Here is a 24,687-nt window from a genome sequence, read left to right on the forward strand (position 1 = left end):
GCTGTGAGGTCTGATCCTCACTTCACCTTTTCATCTGCTTCACCTTAGCCTCGTAATGGCAAGGTTAAGAGCAAACACAGCTCGTACAGATGACTTGCTGAGGCAGTCAAACCTATTGAGTGAGCCACTTGTTTGGTTATAGCGCGTGCTATGTGGATATCTGTTTGAGATGCTTGTTCTCATTTGATGTATGCTTGAATTATTTTGTATGCTTGTATGCTTCCTTCTTTCCTGGATAGGAGTAGTTTGCTTATGCAAGTAGGATAGAAAACTGAACTTAGGGTAACGATGCATGACAACACTAGGCTCGAGGCCAGCTCCCTAGTAGTGTGTCTTCCCCTGGTTTCTGGCTAGTAATTCAGTCCCTTTCGGGGGAACTACATCGCCCTGATCCTCGTTCCAGACGAGGTATGTAGGCAGGGGGTCGTGCGAGACCTCTCCGGGCAACCTTTTTCTTTTTTGCGTGTGTTTACTTGTTGTCTGATTGTGTTTGGCTCGGATGCCGACGTAAGCCCAGTGATTGGTTGTCGGGCTCCACGTTTGCCCTTTTGAGTGTGTTTTGGTTCGGATGCCGACGTAATTCCATCCAGTGGTTGTCGGGCTCCATGTTTGCCACCCTTGCTTGTTTGTATGTTTTGTGTTGTTTGGCGTGCGTAAGCCGAACTACAGTGGCTCTGATTCTTGTTCCAGACAAGATATGTAGGCATAGGATGCGACGTGTGTGTGTGTGATGTTTTAGCAACCTATTCTTTATTCTAGGACGTGGATCCCGTCGAGTACGACGGACGTGAGGGGTGCTAATACCTTCCCCTTGCGTAACCGACTCCCTTACCCTTTCTCTCTGGTCGCGAGACCATTTCCTTTCCAGGTTTCTCTGAGCGTTTCCTTTCCCTATCTTGGGATAAATACCGCGCAGTGGCGGCTCTGTGTGTGTTTTGTTTTTAGCTCGCCGGTTGTTTTTTCGCGGATGCGACAATCATGTCAATCAGAATTAGCTCCAAGAGTTTGTCTTCCAAGAAGCTTGGATATCATCCAAGTCACTTTGTGGGTTCTATCTGAATGATCAGTCAACACAAGTAAATTGTGCATCAACTAGGGTTTTTCTCAACACTCAAGGAAGTTTGTATTCATCTGGGTATCAAGGCACTCAAAGTAGGGTTCCTCAAGGATTGAGATGCATTCTTGGTTTGAAGGTCTTATGGATGTTGTGTAGAGCTCTTGGGAGCTAGGGTTTCATTTTCAGAGGTTTTCTTTAAAGGATCAAGCTTAATGGGCTAAGTACAGTTCAAAATTCAACTATGAAGTCAAAAGTCAACTGTTGGTCAACTGAGGGTCAAATGGCTAGGGAATGACTTGAGATACTTCCAACATGTTCAAGTGGGGTCTATTCATCATTCAAAACATTAATCTTGAAGGAACAAAGGTCCAGTGCACAGGTTACCAAATTTAGAAAGATGTTCCTGAGCTGTCATGCTCGCTAGGCGAGCATAATGGTTCGCCTAGCGAGCCCCAAAATAAGCCACCAGAGTCACTGCGCCCAGAAGAAACTTCCAGAACTGTCATGCTCGCTAGGCGAGCAATCCTTCGCTAGGCGAAGCCCACGCTTCCTCCTTCGCTCCAGCAAACCTTGATGATGTTGCTACTGCAATTGCTCGCTAACCTGCTCGCTGGATGCTCGCCTAGCGAGTAGTTGCTAGCTATGCTTTTATCCAAGTCTGGGAGTGTTCGCTGGAACCTCGCTAAGTGCTCGCCTAGCGAGCCCCTCGTACCTCACTCGCCTGACGATCTTGCTGATGTACCAAGCAAATTATCAAAAGCAAGGGCTGTTTTGAACTTTTTCTCAGACATGAATGTTGTAGATCTTTGTCTCCCCTTTCCAAAAAGTCCTATTTCAAGGCCATATGATGAATGGTTGAAGAGTTATGGTTCTTGAATGATGAAGTGTGCATGAAGGCTTTAAAAAGGCATAACTTGAGGTTGACAAGTCCAATTGGTGTGGCTCTTTTTGCTATGGTTTTGTTTTGAGAAGTACTTCAAAATGGCATGCAAAATGACCTATAATTTTGCATGATTCATCAATGGTGCAAGTCATTTTTCAAGCTTTCTTGCATGAAAAGTCAAAAGGACACAAGTTGACATCATGGAATATTCTCGCATGCCAATCATTGGGAATTTATTCAGCATTGTTTTTTGGGCCAAATCCACCTTGGAATTTGAGCCCATGCATTCCCACATGTGTGAAAAAGCCATACATGCACAAAAATAACAAAAATGATCATGGACTTGAAACTCTTTCATTTGAGCCCACTAAGCCACAAAAATCAGAGTATAAACTCTGAAAATATCATTAAGCAAACCCTAATTCGTGCAGCCTCCATACACACTGAAAAACTCACTTTCCAAAAATCATATCATACTTTATTCTCATCAAATCCCTCCATACATCCATGGAAAATGAAAACCAATAGCATATTCTTGATCTACACACTCTAAGGATCACAAACCACCCTTCATTTGAGCCATTCCAAGCAGTTTCTAAACAGAGCTTTAATGGAGTTTGCTTCTTGAATCTCAAGATCTGGACCGTTTCAAGCACAATCAAAGGTAGAAAACATTCATAGAAGTTCAAGGGAGGTATTCTGGAGCTTATCTCATAACCATATTGAAGTTTCGGAAGGCGCCATTTCCGGTAACTCAAATTTTGACTCTCTTATTTTGCTCATTTCTTATGCCTAAATGAAACTACATGCTATGGTGATGATGTAGAAGTGTTTACTTTTTAAAATGATGCAATATTGAGTGAGAAATCTTGATTTAAAGTTTTAATGTTCAAAGTTGTTGGTTGTGATTTGAGAGATTGGTGAGGATTCATGAAAAACTAATGTGATTTTTGAGTTCCTAGCATATGGTTTAGGGGGGGTAGCCCCATTTTTGTGCAGTTCTGGGCCGCGCGTGGAGGAGGCCGCCGCCGGAGGTGGTCGGAATCCTACCGGCGTTACTATTCACGGCCAGAGTGTCTTGAGGAAGAAGACGATCCCATGGCCGTTAGATTGCTTTGACTTTTCTTTTGATCCAAAGACCCATATTTTTTCTAATTTTCGTTTTTTTTATTTATTTTATTTAGTCACTTAAGTGACTTATGTGACCAATTGACATTGTTGCATATGTGTCATATATCATGTACATATTTCACCCTGTTTTATTTTATTTTTTAAAAATAGCAAAACTACTTAAAAAAATCTGATTTTTTTTGTGAATGATCTATGATGAGTCCTTGTTTTTTGGTACCATTGCCCAATTATTTCATGACACGTGGAATTTAATATGAATTTCTGATCCATTTATGGGCATTTTTGACCATTTGCATTCAAACCTTCATGAAATCCCATATTTTAACCATTCTGACCCAAGCTTTTGCACACACCAGCCTCATACATGATACTAATATGTGGTAACTGGTTTGATTATTTTCTATGTCATTTTGCTAAGGTTTGACACATGAATTTAAATGTTGCATTTTTGGACGTGTTTTTGCATTCTCAATTTCTCGATTTTTGTTTTCATATCAAATGAATTTGGATGCTCCTGATTTTTTGCATGATGTTTATATATGCTTAGTGGAACCTTGTGTTAAATTCCCATGATTTTAGGATGCATTTTCAGTTTGATTTGGATTTTTGAAGTTGATGTTTGCATTTTAGTCCCTATTTTGATGCTTGCTTAACATGAGGCACTTGTGCCACTTCCTTTGAGTGTTGAAACCAATCCTTTTGCACATGTTTTAGTATGTATGTCATGACTTGATGTATGGAGCCTTGCCCCATGAATTTGAGTTTTGATACCCTTTTGATGCATTTGTTTGACAACAGGTTTAGGCCTCCTATCCTTGGTTGTTTTTGCGAACTTTTGTGAACTTTAATAGCATGATTCATGTGGTTACACTTTGATTCTGGTTTGGTGCCTTTGCACATGTGTTCTGTAACACCCCGATAATAATATGGTAATTATTTAAATTAAGTTAATAATATATTTATTAATTTAATTAGATAATTGGATTATTATTATTATTATTTTGGAATTATTGAATTATTATTTTATTGGGATAATAAAATAAATTGGAAAATATAAGTGTGAAATAAAGAAACAGAGCCCATTTGGTAAAGAAAAGGTTTTCACATGAAACAGAGAAGCGATTGAGAAAGTGGAGAAAGGGCAAAGAGGAAGTGCTAGAGAGCAAAGGTTGAAGAACGGAAAAGCTTGAAGCTTAGAGATTGCCGGATTATCTCAGGTAAGGGGGGTTTATCGTCGTTAATGGGTATTATGGGTTAGCATGTAATGGGTAGTGATAAACCGTTGAATTGACCCTAATTGGGATTGTTGAATGCTGAAAATTGTGATGGATATGTTGTGTAAAAACTGGAATTGAACCTGTAATTGAGTGTGTTGTAATTTCCCTAACGTATAGCTTTTTACGGAATTGGAATCGGAGGTCCGGAAGTCCTCCAACGGCGGAAAATGCGGAGAATTCTGCATTCTGCTTTGTGTTAGCGCAGGAACTGCTGTTTTGTCTGCGTTAACCGGTTAACCCAGGGTGTTAACCGGTTAACACTGTTACGAATTGAGAATTTGTGCTGTTTTGCCTGCGTTAACCGGTTAACCCAGGGCGTTAACCGGTTAACACTGATAAGTTTTGGGCAGTAAGCGTGTTTTGCCTGCGTTAACCGGTTAACCCAGGGCGTTAACCGGTTAACACTGTTGCAGTATGGAAAAAAATTGTTAATTTAAATGTTGTGTGCCTAATTGGTGGTTGCCTATATCAGTGTGTGATATGGTAGGGATTATTTCCCGCTATTTCGAGCAGTATAGGTATTTGTAGAGTGTGCTAATACTGTGTTCAATTATTTGAGATGATATGATGTTTTGACAAATGTGTTGATGATGTATGATGATATGCATAATGTTGTGAATGTATATATATTATGCATGTATTTGTAAATGGGCCGTTATATGGCTTAGAGTGTGAGCATGTGTCCATTGTGGATTGTTGTTGATGTTGCATTGCTAGATGATTAGCGTGCATAGCATAGCCTTGGGGCTGTAGCTAATTCCCATGGTGAGGAATTAGTGAGTGAATCATTGTGGATTTGTTGTTGATGTTTGCATGCTAGATGATTAGTGTGCATAGCATAGCCTTTGGGACTGTAGCTAATTCCCATGGTGAGGAATTAGTGAGTGAGTCACTAGGTCTCAAATGAGTGGGACTAGTGAGCTTAGTAGCCGCATCTGGATTTGATCGGTGAGCTTGAACTATATGTTCAAGAATAGTCGGTACCGCATGTGTGGAGTCTCATTGCATAACGTATGTATGGCGTATAATATGAATGGATGTATTCCAATATTATACGTGTGGTTGTGTTGACATTGAGTATGAGTATGATTGAGTTGATATTGCCGTTGCTGAATGTGTAATCTGATGTGGGTGATGAAATGTGTTATTTACTTAACATGACATGATAATTTATAATGCTTATTATATCGATTGAGGAACTCACCCTTACAACTATTTTTCAGGTAACGAGCAATGAGTTGAGTAGAAGCTAATGCTTGGAGTCTAGTGTAGTCTCCTTAGTGGGTCGTGCTATGATAGATGTAACATCGGGATGGGATGTTTTAACTTGTTTTAAATGTTTTATTGTTGGTTATGAACCATTTTACATGTAATGTTTTACATGATTGATGAGATTTCTATCCGCTGCGTTTATGCAAATGCTTATGTTTTGAATCAATAAAGAGCATGACCGTTATATTGGTGAATGGTGTACAGTGTTTGTGTGTGACACCCTTAACTGCATAATTACTCTGAGTTTTATATGTTGTTTTAATTAAATATTGGGGTATTTTAGAAGGGTGTTACATGTTCTCCCCTGTTCTATGATGCTTCTATCAAGTCTTTGTGCATTTATTCATAATGAGCTCCTTTTTGCATTCATTTGAGCATGAAAGACGCATTAGAGTTTCATGATACACTTTGTTTGATTTTGATCCAAAAGTGATTCTATGCTTATGATATGGACTTGGAGGTTTGCATATTGATTACATAGCTCATTTGACATGCTTATGATGTGCATACCTTGCTGCCATGATCATTTCATCTTGACACATAATTGCATGAACTTGTCTATAATGCTTTTGTTGCATTTTGAGGTGCTTTGGACATGATTGACTTCCACTTTGCTAAGTTGGATTTAAATGACTTTTGATTGATATTTTAGGAGTCATTTGGTTCTGTTTGTGTGCTTTATTGTCTAATCCTTGACCCTTGCCTCATGCCTTTACCTTTTATGACTCATTGTTGAAGTTGAAGCACTTTGAACTTGTATGTTGACTTGTTTGACTTTGATGCATCTTTGGATGTTTAATGCTTTTGCTTTGATCTTGTTGGGTTGAGTTCTTGAGACACTTATTAAATTGATGTCACTTCTGACTTGGTGCTATTGTATCCTCCTTTCATCATTCATTCTTTTTTGTGACATGTTTTCTATTGCATCCGTGCACTGTTTACTTGACACTGTTGTTGCTATGATTCTTCTGTTTGGTGCAACTCTTGATTGCACCCCATCTTGTTATTCTAACTTGTTTGTTGAGTTTTTGTGAGGGCTCACATGACTCTTGAAAAGATAGCTTGCTTGGTATTCCACTTTATTTGTGGGATACCATTTGGAGATTTATTCTGATTGCTTTGCTGACTTGCTTTCTTTGATGGTGCTAGCTTGAGAGATCTCTGGGTTTCTTTCTTCTTTAGTTGTTGTTACTTCGGATCTTTATCCGTGTGGTAGATCTCTTGATCCCTTTTACATCTTTCCAGCATTTTACTGCTTTCTTAGCTGGAAGACCTCGATAGGAGGCAATGTTTTTGTGTGTTTACTTTTGTGCCCAAAGATCTCCAAGAGGAGGCATCAGTGCTAAAGACCTCCATGAAGAGGCAATTGACGGATAAAAGGGATTAGTAGTCAATCCCCCTTTACTCGGTGTGTTTACTTTTGTGACACCCTTAACTGCATAATTACTCTGAGTTTTATATGTTGTTTTAATTAAATATTGGGGTATTTTAGAAGGGTGTTACATTAGTGGTATCAGAGCATAGTCGGTCGAGTCGAGTCGTAATTATTCTGTTTCCCCTGTACGGGATAGGTGTTGTGTAACCCTATCAGTACTTATTGTTTTAGCTTGTTGGGTTTTCAGAATAGAGATGGCTGGAAGAGGTAGAGATGATGCTGCGATTGCTGAGGCTCTGGGTATGCTAGCTGGAGTACTTGGAGGGAATCCGAATGTGGTGGGAATGGGAGCTGCTCGTCAACTGAGTGAGTTCCAGAAGAACAATCCTCCAATGTTCAAAGGAGCATACGATCCAGATGGCGCTCAGAAGTGGTTGAAGGAGATCGAGAGAATCTTCCGAGTGACTGAGTGTGCCGATAACCAGAAGGTCAGGTTCGGTACGCATATGCTATCAGAAGAAGCTGATGATTGGTGGGTTGCTACCCGCACTGAGTTGGAATCTGCTGGAAATGCTGAGATCACTTGGGCTGTGTTCAGAGAGAGATTCCTGAGGAAGTACTTTCCAGAGGATGTAAGAGGAAAGAAAGAGATAGAGTTCTTGGAATTGAAGCAGGGCAATCGGTCGGTTACTGAGTATGCTGCTAAGTTCACAGAGCTGTCGAAGTATTACACTCCCTATAGTGAGGCTGCTGGAGAATTTTCAAAATGTGTGAAGTTTGAGAACGGGTTACGTCCCGAGATCAAGCAGGCTATTGGATACCAACGGATCAGAGTGTTTTCTGACTTGGTTGACTGTTGCAGGATTTTTGAACAGGATTCCAAAGCCAGAGCAGAGAGCTATCAGCAAAGGGTTGATAGGAAAGGCAAGAATCAGAATGATCGTGGAAAACCGTATGCAGCTGGCAAAGGTTTTCAGAGACAGAGTGGGATGAAGAGGCCTAGTGGGGGAGACTCTAGTGCCCCTGCTAAGTGTTATAGATGTGGTCGGGCTGGACATCGTGTCCATGAGTGTACCAGTGCTGAGATGAAGTGTTTCAAGTGTGGCAAAGGTGGTCATTTGGCTGCAGAGTGCCGGTTGAAGACTGTAACTTGTTTCAACTGTGGAGAGGTGGGTCATATCAGTCCACAGTGTCCTAAGCCGAAGAAGGAGAATCAGTCAGGAGGCAAGGTCTTTGCCTTATCGGGTTCTGAGACTTTTGCAGATGATCGTTTGATCCGAGGTACGTGTTATATTAATGGCTTTCCTCTTGTAGCTATTATTGACACCGGTGCTACTCATTCCTTTATATCTTTGGATTGTGCTGTGAAACTTAAGTTAGAAATATCTGAGATGCATGGTAGTATGGTGATTGATACTCCTGCAAAGGGTTCAGTGACTACTACTTCAGTTTGCTTGAGTTGTCCTTTGAGTATTTTTGGTAGAGATTTTGGGATAGACCTTGTGTGTCTTCCACTAGTGCAGATTGACGTTATCTTGGGTATGAACTGGTTGGTGTTTAACCGGGTTTCCATCAACTGTTTTGATAAGACTGTAATATTTCCTGAGGTTGAGGTAGGAGAGAGTGTGGTTCTATCAGCGAGGCAGGTGAATGAGGCAGTAGCGGATGGGGCAGAGTTGTTTATGCTGTTAGCGACTTTAGAGGCTAAAGATAAACTGGCAATTTGTGATCTAGCCGTGGTGTGTGATTTTCCTAATGTGTTTCCTGAAGAAGTGAATGAATTGCCACCAGAGCGTGAAGTTGAGTTCTCGATTGATTTGGTACCTGGTACTAGACCGATATCGATGGCTCCGTATCGTATGTCTGCTGTTGAGTTAGCTGAATTGAAGAGTCAGCTGGAAGATCTGTTGGATAAGAAGTTTATTCGTCTGAGTGTGTCACCGTGGGGTGCACCAGTGTTATTGGTTAAGAAGAAAGAAGGTACTATGAGGTTGTGTGTGGACTACAGGCAACTGAATAAAGTGACGATCAAGAATCGGTATCCTTTGCCGAGGATTGATGATTTGATGGATCAATTGGTTGGTGCGAGTGTGTTCAGCAAGATAGATTTGAGATCTGGGTATCATCAGATACGTGTGAAAGCTGAGGATATTCAGAAGACTGCTTTCAGAATGAGGTATGGACATTATGAGTATTCTGTAATGCCTTTTGGTGTGACTAATGCGCCTGGAGTATTTATGGAGTATATGAATAGGATTTTCCATCCGTACCTAGACAAGTTTGTTGTGGTGTTTATTGATGACATTTTGGTGTATTCGAAATCTGAAGAAGAGCATGCTGAGCATTTGAGAATGGTTTTAAGAGTTCTACGAGAAAAGAAGTTATTTGCTAAACTGTCAAAGTGTGAATTTTGGTTAGAAGAGGTTAGTTTTCTTGGTCATGTGATTTCAAGAGGTGGTGTTGCTGTTGATCCTTCTAAGATAGAAGCGGTGTCTAAGTGGGAAGCTCCGAAGTCTGTTGCTGAGATTCGAAATTTCCTTGGATTGGCTGGTTACTATAGGAAATTCATTGAGGGATTTTCTAAGTTGGCGTTACCGTTGACGATGTTGACTAGAAAGGGGCAAGCATTTGTTTGGGACTCAAAATGTGAAGAAGGTTTCCAAGAGTTAAAGAGAAGGTTGACTACTGCTCCTATTCTGATATTACCGAGTTCGTCGGAATCATTTGAGGTTTACTGTGATGCTTCATTGTTGGGTTTGGGTGGTGTGTTGATGCAGAATAAGCAGGTTATAGCTTATGCTTCGAGACAACTGAGGATTCATGAAAGGAACTATCCGACACATGATTTAGAGTTGGCAGCTGTGGTATTTGTTCTGAAATTATGGAGGCATTACTTGTATGGGTCAAGATTTGAAGTTTTCAGTGACCATAAAAGTTTAAAGTATTTGTTTGATCAGAAAGAGCTGAATATGAGACAGAGAAGATGGTTAGAATTTCTGAAGGATTATGACTTTGGTTTGAATTACCATCCGGGTAAAGCAAACGTAGTGGCTGATGCACTGAGTCGGAAATCATTGCATATGTCTATGTTAATGGTTAAAGAATTGGATTTAATTGAGCAATTTAGAGATTTGAGTTTGGTGTGTGAGAGTACTCACAATAGTGTTAAATTGGGAATGTTAAAGTTAACGAGTGGCATTCTGGATGAGATTAGAGAGGGTCAGAAATCCGATATGCTTTTGGTTGATAAGTTGACTTTAGTGAATCAAGGTCAAGGTGGTGAATTCAGAGTTGGTGAGAATGGTGTTTTGAAATGTGGTAATCGGGTGTGTATTCCGGATGTTACCGAACTTAAGAAGAGTATTCTGGAGGAAGGACATCGTAGTGGCCTGAGTATTCATCCTGGAGCTACGAAGATGTATCATGATTTGAAAAAGTTATTTTGGTGGCCGGGAATGAAGAAAGAAATTGCGAGTTTTGTTTATTCCTGTTTGACTTGTCAGAAGTCAAAGATTGAGCATCAGAAGCCGTCTGGGCTAATGCAACCGTTGGCTATTCCAGAGTGGAAGTGGGATAGTATCAGTATGGATTTTGTTTCTGGTTTACCGAGGACAAGTAAGAATTGTGAAGCTATTTGGGTGATTGTTGACAGATTGACAAAGTCGGCTCATTTCATTCCGATCAGAATGGATTATCCGTTAGAGAGATTAGCCGAGTTGTATATTGAGAAGATTGTAAGTTTGCATGGTATTCCGTCAAGTATTGTTTCAGACAGAGATCCTAGATTTACATCGAAGTTCTGGGAGGGTTTGCAGAGGGCTTTGGGAACTAAGCTGAGATTGAGTTCTGCATATCATCCGCAGACTGATGGTCAGACTGAGAGGACGATTCAGTCACTAGAGGATCTTTTGAGAGCTTGTGTTTTGGAAAAGGGAGGTGCTTGGGATTGTTATTTACCTTTGATTGAGTTTACCTACAACAATAGTTTTCATTCGAGCATTGGTATGGCACCGTTTGAAGCTTTGTATGGTAGGAGATGTCGGACACCTTTATGTTGGTATGAGTCCGGTGAGAGTGCTGTGGTTGGACCGGAGATTGTTCAACAGACTACGGAAAAGATTAAGATGATTCAGGAGAAGATGAGAATTGCTCAGAGTCGTCAGAAGAGTTATCATGATAAGAGGAGGAAGTCACTTGAGTTTCAAGAGGGAGATCATGTGTTTCTTCGTGTTACTCCGATAACTGGGGTTGGTCGAGCTTTGAAGTCAAAGAAGTTGACACCTCGATTTATTGGTCCTTATCAGATTTTGGAGAGGATAGGAGAGGTAGCCTATCGTATCGCTTTACCGCCGTCGCTTGCGAATTTGCATGAGGTTTTTCATGTGTCTCAGCTGAGGAGGTACATTCATGATCCGTCGCATGTAGTCCAAATAGATGATGTACAGGTGAGAGATAACCTGACTGTTGAAACATCGCCTATGAGGATCGAGGATCGAGAATTGAAGCAGTTGCGGGGTAAAGAGATTGCCTTGGTGAAGGTAGCTTGGGGAGGACCAGCAGGTGGCAATGTGACTTGGGAACTGGAGAGTAAGATGAAGGAGTCTTACCCAGAGTTGTTCGATTGAGGTATGTTTTCGAGGATGAAAACTCTTTTAGTGGGGGAGAGTTGTAACACCCCGATAATAATATGGTAATTATTTAAATTAAGTTAATAATATATTTATTAATTTAATTAGATAATTGGATTATTATTATTATTATTTTGGAATTATTGAATTATTATTTTATTGGGATAATAAAATAAATTGGAAAATATAAGTGTGAAATAAAGAAACAGAGCCCATTTGGTAAAGAAAAGGTTTTCACGTGAAATTGAGAAGCGATTGAGAAAGTGGAGAAAGGGCAAAAAGGAAGAGCTAGAGAGCAAAGGTTGAAGAACGGAAAAGCTTGAAGCTTAGAGATTGCCGGATTATCTCAGGTAAGGGGGGTTTATCGTCGTTAATGGGTATTATGGGTTAGCATGTAATGGGTAGTGATAAACCGTTGAATTGACCCTAATTGGGATTGTTGAATGCTGAAAATTGTGATGGATATGTTGTGTAAAAACTGGAATTGAACCTGTAATTGAGTGTGTTGTAATTTCCCTAACGTATAGCTTTTTACGGAATTGGAATCGGAGGTCCGGAAGTCCTCCAACGGCGGAAAATGCGGAGAATTCTGCATTCTGCTTTGTGTTAGCGCAGGAACTGCTGTTTTGTCTGCGTTAACCGGTTAACCCAGGGTGTTAACCGGTTAACACTGTTACGAATTGAGAATTTGTGCTGTTTTGCCTGCGTTAACCGGTTAACCCAGGGCGTTAACCGGTTAACACTGATAAGTTTTGGGCAGTAAGCGTGTTTTGCCTGCGTTAACCGGTTAACCCAGGGCGTTAACCGGTTAACACTGTTGCAGTATGGAAAAAAATTGTTAATTTAAATGTTGTGTGCCTAATTGGTGGTTGCCTATATCAGTGTGTGATATGGTAGGGATTATTTCCCGCTATTTCGAGCAGTATAGGTATTTGTAGAGTGTGCTAATACTGTGTTCAATTATTTGAGATGATATGATGTTTTGACAAATGTGTTGATGATGTATGATGATATGCATAATGTTGTGAATGTATATATATTATGCATGTATTTGTAAATGGGCCGTTATATGGCTTAGAGTGTGAGCATGTGTCCATTGTGGATTGTTGTTGATGTTGCATTGCTAGATGATTAGCGTGCATAGCATAGCCTTGGGGCTGTAGCTAATTCCCATGGTGAGGAATTAGTGAGTGAATCATTGTGGATTTGTTGTTGATGTTTGCATGCTAGATGATTAGTGTGCATAGCATAGCCTTTGGGGCTGTAGCTAATTCCCATGGTGAGGAATTAGTGAGTGAGTCACTAGGTCTCAAATGAGTGGGACTAGTGAGCTTAGTAGCCGCATCTGGATTTGATCGGTGAGCTTGAACTATATGTTCAAGAATAGTCGGTACCGCATGTGTGGAGTCTCATTGCATAACGTATGTATGGCGTATAATATGAATGGATGTATTCCAATATTATACGTGTGGTTGTGTTGACATTGAGTATGAGTATGATTGAGTTGATATTGCCGTTGCTGAATGTGTAATCTGATGTGGGTGATGAAATGTGTTATTTACTTAACATGACATGATAATTTATAATGCTTATTATATCGATTGAGGAACTCACCCTTACAACTATTTTTCAGGTAACGAGCAATGAGTTGAGTAGAAGCTAATGCTTGGAGTCTAGTGTAGTCTCCTTAGTGGGTCGTGCTCTGATAGATGTAACATCGGGATGGGATGTTTTAACTTGTTTTAAATGTTTTATTGTTGGTTATGAACCATTTTACATGTAATGTTTTACATGATTGATGAGATTTCTATCCGCTGCGTTTTATGCAAATGCTTATGTTTTGAATCAATAAAGAGCATGACCGTTATATTGGTGAATGGTGTACAGTGTTTGTGTGTGACACCCTTAACTGCATAATTACTCTGAGTTTTATATGTTGTTTTAATTAAATATTGGGGTATTTTAGAAGGGTGTTACATGTTCTCCCCTGTTCTATGATGCTTCTATCAAGTCTTTGTGCATTTATTCATAATGAGCTCCTTTTTGCATTCATTTGAGCATGAAAGACGCATTAGAGTTTCATGATACACTTTGTTTGATTTTGATCCAAAAGTGATTCTATGCTTATGATATGGACTTGGAGGTTTGCATATTGATTACATAGCTCATTTGACATGCTTATGATGTGCATACCTTGCTGCCATGATCATTTCATCTTGACACATAATTGCATGAACTTGTCTATAATGCTTTTGTTGCATTTTGAGGTGCTTTGGACATGATTGACTTCCACTTTGCTAAGTTGGATTTAAATGACTTTTGATTGATATTTTAGGAGTCATTTGGTTCTGTTTGTGTGCTTTATTGTCTAATCCTTGACCCTTGCCTCATGCCTTTACCTTTTATGACTCATTGTTGAAGTTGAAGCACTTTGAACTTGTATGTTGACTTGTTTGACTTTGATGCATCTTTGGATGTTTAATGCTTTTGCTTTGATCTTGTTGGGTTGAGTTCTTGAGACACTTATTAAATTGATGTCACTTCTGACTTGGTGCTATTGTATCCTCCTTTCATCATTCATTCTTTTTTGTGACATGTTTTCTATTGCATCCGTGCACTGTTTACTTGACACTGTTGTTGCTATGATTCTTCTGTTTGGTGCAACTCTTGATTGCACCCCATCTTGTTATTCTAACTTGTTTGTTGAGTTTTTGTAAGGGCTCACATGACTCTTGAAGAGATAGCTTGCTTGGTATTCCACTTTATTTGTGGGATACCATTTGGAGATTTATTCTGATTGCTTTGCTGACTTGCTTTCTTTGATGGTGCTAGCTTGAGAGATCTCTGGGTTTCTTTCTTCTTTAGTTGTTGTTACTTCGGATCTTTATCCGTGTGGTAGATATCTTGATCCCTTTTACATCTTTCCAGCATTTTACTGCTTTCTTAGCTGGAAGACCTCGATAGGAGGCAATGTTTTTGTGTGTTTACTTTTGTGCCCAAAGATCTCCAAGAGGAGGCATCAGTGCTAAAGACCTCCATGAAGAGGCAATTGACGGATAAAAGGGATTAGTAGTCAATCCCCCTTTACTCGGTGTGTCGTTCTTTATGCTCGCACTACGTGTCGATGCTTCAGAACAAAAGCCCAGGATCTTTTGTCCGGTCAGTCAGTGGAGAGGATTCCATCTTTCTGAACCCCCACGCTTTGTCATGAGCTCACCCTGTCCAGGGTTAAGAGCTATGAGGTCTTATCCTCATTACCCTTTTGATCTGCTCACCCTGATGTTCAATGTCAGTGGTTAAGAGCCCATTTGATTACCTTTCCATGGCTTGTTTGTCGAGGTTGATATGACCCCTCTTGACTAAAGCCCTACCCATGCATGTTTGAGCCCCCTTATTGGTGCGTTTACTTTATGCTATTTGTTTTGTGTGGTGTGATCGTCTCCCCATAGGACTGCTAGGCTTCGTATAGTCTCTCGTTTGCATGTCAATTAAGGTAGCACGGTTCCTTCGTCTAGGACTTCCTTTTTGCATGAGCATTCCTAAAACACAAACAAACTCTTTGATTTTCTTTTCTTAAGAACACGTTAACTCCTTCTACTACAGGTGAGTAAGTCTCCAAAGGTCGAGCATCCGGTAGATTGCGTAGTAACTTCGTTCATCTAAAAAACACAAAACAAACAAAAATAGGTTAGCCGAGCTACGGTGCTCTGATTCTCAATCCTTCTTGAGATACGTATGCAACAGGGTAGGGCCTGTGCGAGCAATAACTCTTTCTTTTCCATACTTTGATTTTCTCTCTTTCGCGTCACATATATGACTTTTTATACACACACTTTAGACATAAATAGCAAGCGTGGATCCTGTGGAGTACCATAGACGTGAAGGGGTGCGATAACCTTCCCTTCACGTAACCGGCCCCCTTACTCAGTTTTCTTTGGTTCGAGACTTTGTTTTATCCGTTCCCTCTTGGTTATGCAGTACTACCTTTCCCTCCTCTTGGGATAAAAGTACATAGCTGGCGACTCTACTCTTTTTCCGCGCCACTCTTTTCGCGTTTGTACTTGGATTCGGGAAATCCGGGGAGCGACACTTTGATGTTGAAGATTTTGTCATTTGGAGCATGCATCATTGAGACAGAAGGGCTTGAACTTTGGCCAATTTTGGAAATCCCACATGTGCATGTTTTGCACCCTACACTTCATGTCCACTTTTCATCAATTTCCAAGGCCCAAATGGAGTTTTGATCAACATAACAAATGTTCCTTATGCAATAAGCTTTCCATCAATTACTCATAAGGTGGTGTTTCTATTTTTGACATAGCATTTTCGAAGACTTGAACATAATAGTGCAATTTTGGAAAATCATTTAACTTGCATTGCATGAGCTATTACCATCCAATCTGCATGTCCAATTTGCTTTCGTCATGCATCAGCTACCAAATTCAAGTGGAATTGGGCCCTCCATGCGCCTGTACAGGCCCATGCATGGAGGCCCTTTCCATTCATGCAAGTTTTGTTCATGCGCTTCAGCCATGCTATGCCTATAAATAGAATGCACATGAGCTTCATTTTAGGAACCTGAAGGCACCCCAAATGTTGCTAAACTGAAATCACAACCCTTAACAAAGGAACTAGCTCACTTTTCTTTCAAATTTCAGATCTGAATTTTGATTTCCTCGATTGAAATTTCAGATCTAAAAGTTCCTAGACCTCTTCACCTTGATCCATAGTGTGAGCTGCAAGCATTAACATCCAAGAATTGTGACTCCAAGCCCTGCAAACCAAAGGTTCACAATAACTTTTATTTTCTTTGAATCAGCTTGCATAATGCTTATTTCTTGTTGTTATTGTGTGATATAAAGTCCTCTACATAGAGGCAACATTAATGAGCTTTCAATTTTCAAAAATCATGAAGTTCATATGAACACCACAGATCTTCCACCTCTGATTTCTTTCAATATAGAGATCTAGAGTGAATTTGGTTGGTACAGGGGGGATGTACATCACCCCAGCTTTCGATTGATGCCTGGATCGTGTCTTTTGGTTAACATTTTTTCTCTGCAGCTTTTAAACTTGGCCGGAGAAGACGGTGGTGCTGGCCACCGTCTGGTCTCCAGATTGGATCTGGATCGTCCATTCTTATTCCCAGATTCAATCTCACATGTCCATTGTTATGACTTTTTATTTGGCATGGTGTATCACATTTGACTTGTGCATATGGTGAAAGCGCGCTTCTTAGTCGTGTGATGATCCACGTCAATTAATGAATCATCATCAGACGGTCCACACTTTTCCATCATTTCTATTTTCTGATTTTTATTTCTTTTAATTCCATTTCCTTTTAAAAATTCATAACTCCTTCATTATTGGTCCAAAAAATATGAGACCAATTGCATTTTTCTCCTTTTAATTTCTAGTTTCTAAAAATTATTTTTAATATTTTTTGATTTTATCATTTGATATTTTTTAAGAATTTTCTCTTTTCTGCTTATTTTTAGTTCATTTTAAATAGTTTTTGATATTGAAAAAATACAAAAATATTTTTCCAACCTCTTTGAATGAGGATAGATCTATGAAAAATATTCTCATCAATTTATTAATTAATTTGAGATTTATTTGAGATTTTAGTTCAATTAGGTTATTTTTATGCATTTTTAATTGATTTAAAATAGTTTTTGACTTCTAAAAATGCTGAAATTTTTTGTCAAACTTTGTTTGACCTTGTTGAACTTAGGATAATTCACTTGGACTTTTTCAAAGTTGATTTGAAGTGAGTTTGAAGTTTGACCTCTCTTTATTATTTTAATTCAAGTTTTATTTTAATATTGAAAAATGCCAAAAATATTTTATATGTTTCTTAACTTCTAATCTTCATCTTACTTTTGTTTTCTATTGTTTGACCTTGGTCTTCTCTATCTTTGGTCAATGCTTATTATTTATCTCATTCCATTTCCATTAATGCACTTTAATATTCTTCTTCTTCTTCTTCTTCTTCTTCTTCTTTTTCTTTTTGATCAATGAGTTAAAGATTGGTGGTTAACATTGATACATGGAGGTTTAATCTTCCTTGATTCAAATCTAATTCATCTTGATCATGGATCAAGTGAATGGCTTTGCATTAAGGATAGATTGCTTCCTAATCATGCAAAGAACCTAAATCAATACAAGATCATTTCTCATCTTCTTTTTGGCATGGCAAGTTGTAGGAGTTTGACTCACTAATCAAAATCTCTAACTTGTGTTGTTGCTTACATTATTATTGACCGACGTCAGATAGTTGTGACTTCTACATAAGTCCAATTGCGATTGCTTAACATAGCTCTAAATTTCATTATGGCACCCTAACTCTAACACTAACCATTAACTATTAACATTTAATTCTTGTTCTTTACATTTATGCAATTTACTATTCTTGTACATATTATTCATTTGCTTTTGCCCTTTGCTCATTTGAGTGTAGCACCTCAAATTTTCCCCCCTCATTCATGCATTCATTTTAGGTCATTTAACATTTCATATTACATTTTATCATGTCAATCAGAATTAGCTCCAAGAGTTTGTCTTCCAAGAAGCTTGGATATCATCCAAGTCACTTTGTGGGTTCTATCTGAAGGATCAGTCAACACAAGGGAGATTGCGCATCAACTAGAGGTTTTCTTTAAAGGATCAAGCTTAATGGGCCCAGTATAGTTCAAAATTCAACTGTGAAGTCAAAAGTCAATGTTGGTCAACTGAAGGTCAAATGGCTAGGGAATGACTTGAGATACTTCCAACATGTTCAAATAGGGTCTATTCATCATTCAAAACATTAATCTTGAAGGAGCAAGTTTGTTCATGAGCTGTCATGCTCGCTAGGCGAGCAGAATTGTTCGCCTAGCGAGCCACCAGAGTCTGAACTGTCATGCTCGCTAGGCGAGCAAATTCTTCGCTAGGCGAAGCCCACGCGTTTTAAAAATAAAAAAATATATGGACTTGGACCTCTCTCATTTGAGCCCACAGAGCCACGAAAATCAGAGTATAAATTCTAAATTTCATTGAAACAAAACCCTAGAGAGAGATTCTAACTAATTCAGAGCAGCCTCCAGAGACTGAAGGGAACTCATCTGCAAAGAACCAATTCCCTCTCATATAAACCCTAAGATTATTCTGCAAACCCAACGGTGCAATTCAATTTCATTCGATCTCTCCAATCAGGTTTGCCTTATTTCCATTACTCTATGCTTTCAATTTGAAATTTCTGAATGTACGAGGCATCATGGGTGAATTTGGAAGAGTGGATACCGTTAGGTTTCACATGTGGGTTTAGCTATGCATGAATGTGTAGAACAATGCTTTGAATGTTTGATCACTTAATTTTTGAAATCGTATTGTTATCAGAGAAGAACCCAGAACCCGCAGGCATTCGCTAGCCCATCGCTAGGCGAGCCTGCAGCGAAGCTTCGCTAAGCCTTCGCTAAGCGAAGCAGTAGCGATCGCGACAGTAGCTGTTTTTTCTGTTTGTTCTCTAATCTGTTTTGTGTTTGTTATGACATGTTTTCTATCGCATCCAGGCACATGTTTTAGTATGTATGTCATATCTTGATGTGTGGATCCTTGCCCTTGACTTTGAGTTTTGATACCCTTTTGATGCATTTGTTTGACAAGAGGTTTAGGCCTCCTATCCTTTGTTGCTTTTTGTGAGCTTTTTGTGAACTTTAATGGTATGATTCACATGGTTACATTTTGATTCTCTTATTTGGTGAAACTCTTGATTGCACCCCATCTTGTTATTCTAACTTGTTTGTTGAGTTTTTGTGAGGGATCACATGACTCTTGAAGAGATAACTTGCTTGGTATTCCACTTTATATGTGGGATACCGTCTGGAGATTTATTCTGATTGCTTTGTTGACTTGCTTTCTTTGATGGTGCTAGCCTGAGAGATCTCCGGGTTTCTTATTTCTTTAGTTGTTGTTACTTCGAATCTTTATCCGTGTGGTAGATCTCTTGATCCCTTTTACATCTTTCCAGCATTTTACCGCTTTCTTAGCTGGAAGACCTCGATAGGAGGCAATGTTTTTGTATGTTTACTTTTGTGCCCAAAGACCTCCAAGAAGAGGCACCAGTGCTAAAGACCTCCATGAAGAGGCAATTGACGGATAAAAAGGATTAGTAGTCAATCCCCCGTTATTCAGTGTGTCGTTCTTTATGCTCACACTACGTGTCGATGCTTCAGAACAAAAGCCTAAGATCTTTTGTCCGGTCAGTCAGTGGAGAGGGTTCCATCTTCCTGAATCCCCACGCTTTGTCATGAGCTCACCCTGTCCAGGGTTAAGAGCTATGAGGTCTTATCCTCTTACCCTTTTTGATCTGCTCACCCTGACGTTCAACGTCAGTGGTTAAGAGCCCATTTGATTACCTATCCATGGCTTGTTTGTCGAGGTTGATATGACCCCTCTTGACTAAAGCCCAACCCATGTATGTTTGAGTCCCCTTGTTGGCATGTTTACTTTATGCATGTTTGTTTTGTATGGTGTGATCGTCTCCCCATAGGATTGCTAGACTTCGTATAGTCTCTCGTTTGCATGTCAATTAAGGTAGCACGGTTCCTTCGTCTAGGACTTTCGTTTTGCATGAGAATTCCTAAAACACAAACAAACTCTTTGACTTTCTTTTTCTTAAAAACACGTTAACTCCTTCTACTATAGGTGAGTAAGTCTCCCAAGGTCGAGCATCCGGTAGATTGCGTAGTAACGCCGTTCATCTAAAAAACAAAAAACAAACAAAAATAGGTTAGCCGAGTGTAAGACCCTAATTTTGCCCCTAAGATCCCTCATGGCATCATAACATTGCATTTGCATAGCCTCAAGGATCTTTAAGCATCTTTGCTCCCCTTACCTTTGGGTGGGATTCCTTGTGAGTGGTTTGAGATCACCAAGCATGCTTGAATTGTATATCATTGCTTTTCTCATTTTGATTACTAACCAAAAGCACAAAAATATGTCACTAACATCTTCTGGTTGTAGCTTGAGCAATCACAAGGCCAAAAACTTCAAGGAGGGCATTGGTACAAAGACATGGTCAAGAGGAGGAGAAAGCAAGCATGGTAATGGTTCCCAAAGCTATCACCCATCAAATATGCCTCCCTAGTGTTTCAATTCATCATTTTTGATCATGGCAAGTCAAAGGATTTGAGGTTGGTTCCCCAGAGAAACCATATTTCATCTGTGCACCACAATGCCTTGCTCATGAAGCAACCTCAGCCCATGGTCAAATATAATCAAGGGAAGTTCTTTAATTCATCATTTCATGCATATTTTAACTTATTTGAGTATCCTCAATCATCAATTCATCAAGGTATGAGTCATGGACTTAAAAAGTTGATCAGTCAATTCATCTAACTATTTTTAAATGCACTGAGACCTAACTTCTTATGTGTTGGTCAAATGGAGATGGTCCCAAACGAAAAACTGTTCCTAAGGACAATATGAACAACTTTCATGTTCATCAAAATTTTATTTGAAGCTTGGAAGACCATCTTCCATTCCAATACATTATAGGTCATTTTGACTGAAACCCTAATTTTAGGTCAACTTCCCAAGGACATAACTCACTCATTTTTTATGATTTTGAGGTGGGATCAAATGAATTGGAAATCTTAAGATGTCTACTTAAAATGTTGTGTTGGACAAAATTTCAAAATCTCAAAGGAAATACATGTGATAATGCAAGACATTATAGGTCCTTTTTGACCAAAGGCATTAAAAGTAAAAAAAGTCCAACTTCAAGTGCCCAGAACTCTTTCATCAAAAATCCAAATGATTCAAAATTTAAGTCTATTTTGATTGTCTTTAAAAGATCTACAAGTTTTATGTTGGAGGTTTTTCCATTTGAGGCTTGCATCATCAAAGCAGAGGGGCTTGAAAGTTGGCCAATTTTAGAAACCTTGCCTTAACATGTTTTGCACATCACACTTTAAACTCAAATTTCATAAATTTCCAAGCTCCAAATGAAGTTTTGATCAACATAACAAATGATCCTCATGCAAAAAGCTTTCCAACCATTACCCATAAGGCTATGTGTCACTTTTGGATATGCCATTTTCGAAAGCATGAACGTATTGGTGCATTTTTGGAAATCAATTAAAATTGCATTGCATGAGCTCAACATACACCATCTGCATGTCCATTCTCATTCTATTTGGCATCAGCTTGCAAATCCAAGTGGAATTGGGCCCTCCATGCGCCTGTACAGGCCCATGCATGGAGGTCCTTCCCATTCATGCAACACTTTGATCATGCATTCAGCATTGCCTTGCCTATAAATACATTGCATATGAGCTTCATTTCACTAACCTGAAGGGGCCTGAAACTCTATTAATTGAATCCACACCCTCACACCAAAGGAACTCTCTCTTTTCTCTAAACATTTCAGATCTAGAATTCAGTTTCCTCGATTGTTTTCTTTGATCTAAAAGTTCCTAGACCTCTTCACCTTGATCCATTGGACCTCTGTTTTGATAAAGCAAGCGAGGTTTCGTGCTCAATTCACCAGAACTCAAGCTTGCACTCCAACTGGTAATTTCCTCGATTTTCTTCATCCATGGACTTTTTTGCTTGGATCTAATGTTGGCTGAAGTCCTCTCAATAGAGGCATTTGATTTGTGCTTTCAATTTTGCAAAAACATGAAGTTCATGATGAACACCATCATACTTCCAGCTCTGATTTCTACATTTATAGGGATCTAGAGTGGAAGTGCATGGCATAGGAGTGATGTACATCATTTCCTCTTTCGATTGATATACAGATCGCATGTTTTAGTTACCTTTTTATTTTCTGCAACTTGGCCAGAATCTGGGAAGCTCGCCGGAGAAGATGAAGGCTCCGGTGGCTTCATCATGTCCAGTTTGAATCTGGACCGTTGGATGTGATCTCCAGATTCAATCATAGCCATTGCTTGTTATGACCTTTTATTCTTTCCCATGTGGTGGCATTGACTGTGGTGTTTCGTGAGCGCGCGCCTCTGGATCCTTGTGAAATTCTAGTTATCAGACTTTGGATGTCACACTGGTTGTTATGACATCCAATTCTGCACAGACAGGGATTATGCAGAACTTAACAGTAAGTGCAGTAAATAACACAAGTAATTGTTCACCCAGTTCAGTCCAACATGACCTAAGTCTGGGGGCTACCAAGCCAGGGAGGAAATCCACTATTAGTAGTATCAATTCAAAGCTAAACTCACCCGTTTACAACTTATCACTTAATCCCTACCCAATGCAATTTCAATCTTAACCTAAGATCAGAGTTCCTACTCACTCCCCCTCAATCACCTCAGTGATTACTATCTTTAAACAATATTAAAGACAAGTTGAAGTCACACTTCAAACAACTCTTGATTGTGCTTCACAGCTTTAATCAAGATACACAGCACTCACGCTTAAAAGCTTTGAGTGACACAACACTTACAACTCAATGAACACCCTATGCCAAAGCTATCATCTACTTGATAATGACTTGGCTTACAAGATACGTCTAATACAAGACTCAAAAAAATACAGCAGTGAAGTATGATGGACACACAAAATCTTCACGCCTCAAAATCCCTGAAACTGAATGAAGGAACGCCTTCCTTTTATATTGCAGTATCCTTGGCTTTTGCACCTGTATTCTCCTGAATTTAAGGTCACACAAGTTCCCATAAATTCAACATTTAGGTTACTAACAAATAGGCTATTTGTTAGGTTCATTGAATGTAGATTGGTTGTTGATTTCCTGGTTTTTCTCTAAGCTGTTGACTTCCTGAAGAATAGCCTGAGAAAAAGCTGAAACAGAAAACTGAACAACCTACAATATAGCATATGCTGTCAGGCATGAATGTCACGACATTCAGCTTGACATCAAGGTCCATATGCTGAGTCTGTTTTTCCAGAAAACAGACTGTACAATTTTGCTGACCTGTACATGATCAAAATGACCATACTACAGTGAAAGCTTACATCAATAAATGTCAAAGTGTCCAACTTAACATTTACACAATTGGCCTTAAGTTAGTTCTGTTATTCTCTTGAAGAACAAACTAAGTTACATGCTGAAGTATAGCAGATCACCACTCTGTCTAATGTTCAGTAGCTGCTGTCAATGATGAATGTCATAACATCCAGTTTGACATTCAGTCAGTAGGCCTTATGCCAGGTCTGGTCTTTCCTTGATAACCAGACTGGAAATAGATACTAAATTCTAACAGAACACCTGCTGTTCTATTCCTTAGTATCTGTTGACAGGTATGAATGTCACAGCATCCAGATTGACATTCAATAAGTCCTGTGTTAGCTAGTCCTGCAGTAACTACACTATAGTCACACATACATGTCATGACATCAGTCAAGACATTAGTAATCATCTAGTGTTTTACCATATAATGCAGCCAATTAAACACCTACAAACTCCCCCTTTGGCAAATTTTTGGCTAAAACACTTTGATCCCCATAACAGAGTTCACAGCAGCGGAATCACACACCTAGCAGGAAATAATACTAGCTAATACACTCAGAGTGGCAGCACACCCACACACATACAGAAGTTAAATAAAAAACTTCACACAGCAGCACACACATACAGAAGTTAAATAAAAACTTCACACACGATTGCTGCAGGGGAGGGAAGTTAAATAAAAACTTCACACACAATAACTGCAGACAAACAGAAGCTAAATGCACACTTCATCACACATAAGCTGCAGTAGAGGAAAACTTCAATCTGTCAGAATGAGAACCTGTTTTAACAAATTTAACAAAGTTTTACAAGGTAAACTTTTGTTGTCTTGGGGTATCACTTATCACTCGTCACTCCCCCTTTTTGTCAAAAGTGTTGCCAAAGCAACACATTAAGTTACAGATCCACAAATAATAAAGACAGAACACAAAGAAAGACAGGTATTTAATCCTCAGCCTCATCATCAGCCTCCTCTTCAGAGTTGGCCTCCTCCTCCTCCTCAGAGCTTTGCTTATCAGCTCCATCCGTGTCCTCAACAGAAGTCTCCAATTGCAAGATGAGCTTTTCCAGAGCATGCTTTCTAGCCTCCAGC

This window comes from Lathyrus oleraceus, chromosome 3, assembly GCF_024323335.1.
Source record: "Lathyrus oleraceus cultivar Zhongwan6 chromosome 3, CAAS_Psat_ZW6_1.0, whole genome shotgun sequence".
In the NCBI taxonomy this organism is placed as follows: domain Eukaryota; kingdom Viridiplantae; phylum Streptophyta; class Magnoliopsida; order Fabales; family Fabaceae; genus Lathyrus; species Lathyrus oleraceus.